Genomic DNA, 3,914 nt, shown 5'->3' with positions numbered 1-3,914 from the left:
ATTGTTTCAGAATAACAATTAGTATCAGAGCAAGCTCTTGACACACTAAGAGTTTAAAGATCAAAGCAACTAACAACATGAGCATGAATGATGTTGGACTGAAGATCTCGTTCTTGGATAAAGACAACTATCACCATTGGAAGGTGAAAATGTACCTCTATCTTCTCTCTCAAGATGAAAGATATGGTGATTGCATTGAGAAAGGTCCTCATGTTCCTCGAAGAGATGCTAAAGACACTGAAGGAGTTGTAGGCAATGAGAAAAGTGTTCCAAAGCCACAGTCAGAATGGACAGATGAAGATATTGAGCAAGTGCACAAAGACAAGAAGGTTATGAACATTCTGTTCAATGGTCTTCATGGAGATATATTTGACAATGGCATCAACTGCAAAACTGCTAAAGATATTTGAGATAAAATACAAATCATATGTGATGGAACTGAACAAGTGAGGGAAAGAAGATGTAACTTCTAATTCCACAGTATGAGCACTTTCATTGTGAAGACAGTGAATCTCTGAGTGACATCTTTAGTAGATTTCAAAAACTACTAAATGCACTAAAATTGCATGGAAGTGTCTATCAAACAAAAGATTCAAACCTAAAATTTCTCAGTTTTCTACCAAAAGAGTGGAAGCCTGTGACTTTCTCTCTCAGAAATTCTCAAGATTATAAGGAATTTACTTTGGAGAGACTGTATGGAATTCTAAAAACTTATGAGCTTGAGATGGAACAAGATGAGTAGATAGAGAAAATAAGGAAGAAGGGAGGATTTATAGCTTTGGTTGCTGAACAAGAGATAGTGAAACATATGAAGGTTGAAGTTGTGGGATCTGCACCAAACTCCAGGGTTTGTGAAGGCAAAGGAAAAGGGCTAGTGGCTGAGCATGAAGATCATCTCCGTCAGGATGGAATGGAAGAAATAGATGAACATTTAGTTTTTCTGTCAAGAAGGTTTTCCAAACTCAAATTCAAAAAGAATTTTGGAGCAGCTGATAAGTGGATTTTATATATACTTGGAACGCTTCATTACAAGCTTAAGTTGGTGTTTTGGACTCAAGTTGTTGGTATTTTTGATATATTTTTGTGTTTGTGCATTACAACCATCAGTTAAATGAAGAAAGGAGCTTTTTAAGGGAATATGCTGAAGAGAGATCAGAATTGGAAGCCAAGTCCATTCTCAAGTTGTATAGAATCTCGTTGGCTTCACATGGGCAGTTGAATCGCCTAATTCTGATGAGCAGAACTCAAGATATGGCCAAAAGAAGAATTGTTGGAAAATTTCCGGAAGGTCAGCGCGGCCGTGCCAGAACCAGCATGTCCGCGCTGCTGAAATCAATATTCCAGTGCGGTCGTGCCCGAAAATAGTGCGCCTGCGCCCTATTTCTGTACCAGAATCCTGATTTCATTCGAAATTGAAGATTTTGAGAGTCCTGGTCATCCTGGAGCCTATATATATCAATAAAAAGACGTGTTTAACAACAAGGAGCGAGTGGAGAGCAATAAAAAGACCTAGAGAGCACGAGAAGGCTACAGAGAAGAAGACTTTTGATTTTTTTAATTTAGTTGATACTTGGATGCTCGTTTTCAATTTTTCTTTGAACCCTAGTACTCTTATATTGTTTATTATCATGCTTTCATTGGAACCCATGGAGACGATTAGTTCAGTTATGAACTAATCGTTATCATGGTGTTCTAACGGATTTACTTATGAATTTCTATAGTTAATTTGTTTCAGTATCTTGGTGTGTGGTGATTGATTGATATCCTAGTATTGGTTGTGCTTATTCATCTTATATGCGTAGCTAACATATAAGATAGTGTGTTAATCTCTATTGAAGGGACAGTGAATATAGAGATTTAGAACTTGCCATTCTAGCATAGGTTCATGTATTTATTATACATGATTTGTAGGTAATTTTAACCATCTTACTTTCCCTATGTAATCATGATAGATAACTTGCTCATTAAACCTTTATGTTGTCAAATTCTATAGGCATATAGGGTCTCAACATAATTGGTGTCTATTTAGCTTCTATCTCTTTTGTGGATGTCTGGTAGGAGGGTATTCGTACAACGAAAGTTGGCATTTACTAGTTTCATGTTATCTGATTAGTTGTCATCACCATTGCATGCTAATGTTAAGAACAAGGACTTTGAATGAAGTAGTAATGAAGTTAGAATCCCATGTTTGTCTCATATAGTTAATTCAATCACTTTTATTCTTAGTTAATTGCATGTTAGTTTAATCTTAGTTATAAACAACTCAATTTGTTATTTGTCTTAGCATTGAACGATAAACATACATTGTTGCATAGGTGCATAAATTGAACTTAACCTAAACCAGTCTCTGTGGGAATGAATCTGATTTATCTCTTATACTACTTGCGAACGCGTATACTTTCGTGTAATTTAGCGCGTGTTTTCTCCCTAACAAGTTTTTGGTGCCGCTGCCGGGGACTTGGTGTTAATTTTTAGTTTATGTGCTTGTCATCAGTGGTCATTAAAGTTCATTGACTTGGACTCTTTTACTTTCACGGTTTACTTGTTGTGTTTCAGGTACTCATTTCAATGGGAGATCCAGCAGCACGAACGAAAGCTTTGATGGATTTTTCCTAACCCAAGATCAATGACATTCAATCTAGCATTGTCAGGCCAGCTATCACAGCTAATACCTTTAAGATCAAGCCTGACATAATTCAGATGGTACAAAATTCAGTTCAGTTTGGGGGTATTCCAACGGAAGATCCCAATACGCACATTCGGGATTTCATAGAGATCTGCGACACCTTCAGGTTTAATGGTGTTTCTGAAGATGCTATAAAGCTGAGGCTTTTCCCATTCTCTCTAAGGAATAAATCTAAGTGATGGTTATATTCTCTACTAGCAGGTTCTATCACCACTTGGGAGGATCTTACTCAGAAGTTTCTTACTAAATTCTTCCATATGGCGAAGACAGCTGCAATCAGGAACGCTCTTACTCAATTTGCACAACAATTGAGAGAATCTTTATGTGAAGCTTGGGAGCTCTACAAGTACATGCTTAGGAAGTGTCCTCATCATGGAATGCATGCTTGGATGATCATCAATTGCTTCTATAATGGGTTGGGAGCACAGTCAAGACCCATGCTCGATGCAGCATCAGGTGGAGCATTATGGGCAAAGAGCTATGAGGAAGCTTATGATCTAATTGAACTAATGGCTGCTAATGAATATCAATATCCAACCCAGAGATTGCCACAAGACAAGGTAGCATGAGTTCTTGAAGTGGATACAACTACGGCTATCACTGCTCAACTAAGGGCGTTGTCTATGAAGATCGATTCTCTGGCTAACTATGGTGTTAAATTAGAAACCATAGTTTGTGAGCTGTGTGCAGGTTCACATGCGACGTATCAATATGCTATATCTAGTGAATCAGCTCAGTTTGTGAGCAACTTTCAGAGATCGTAGCAACCAGTTCTAGACACTTAGCATCCTGACAACTGGAATCATCCTAACTTCAGCCGGAGCAAAAATCAGAATGCGATGCAAATAGAAATATGGTGGATAAATCCATATTAAAATGTTTCAAATGTAGCTTGAGTGGTCATTTATCAAGTGAATGCAGAAAGCCTGATTCTAAAAGAAACAAGTTTGAGCATGTGGATTACAAAAAGAAATACTTTGAATTGCTCAAACAAAAGGAAAGGGCTTTCTTGACTTAAGATAATGACTGGGCAGCTGATGGGGTAGATGAAGATGAAGAAACAAGTTGTGTCAATCTAGCTCTAATGGCCAAATTAGATGAAGCATAAGTCAGTTATTCAAGCAATCAGGTAATCAGTACTAATCTAGCACACCTTTCTAAAGATAAGTGTAATGATGCTATAAATGACATGTCTACAGAATTATATTAGTTGCGTGTCACACTTAAA

The 3,914-nt window shown here is 37.4% G+C and overlaps 1 non-coding gene across 1 annotated transcript; it reads right to left on the bottom strand.

The window, feature by feature from the left end:
• Nucleotides 1-2,958: 2,958 nt before the first annotated feature.
• LOC141681381 (small nucleolar RNA R71) lies at nucleotides 2,959-3,065 on the bottom strand. The gene has a single exon (XR_012558820.1). It is a non-coding gene; the product is annotated as a small nucleolar RNA R71 (small nucleolar RNA).
• Nucleotides 3,066-3,914: the final 849 nt, after the last annotated feature.

Source organism: Apium graveolens, chromosome 8, assembly GCF_009905375.1.
Source record: "Apium graveolens cultivar Ventura chromosome 8, ASM990537v1, whole genome shotgun sequence".
Taxonomy (NCBI): Eukaryota; Viridiplantae; Streptophyta; class Magnoliopsida; order Apiales; family Apiaceae; genus Apium; species Apium graveolens.
This window is presented reverse-complemented; position numbering and strand designations above follow the sequence as displayed.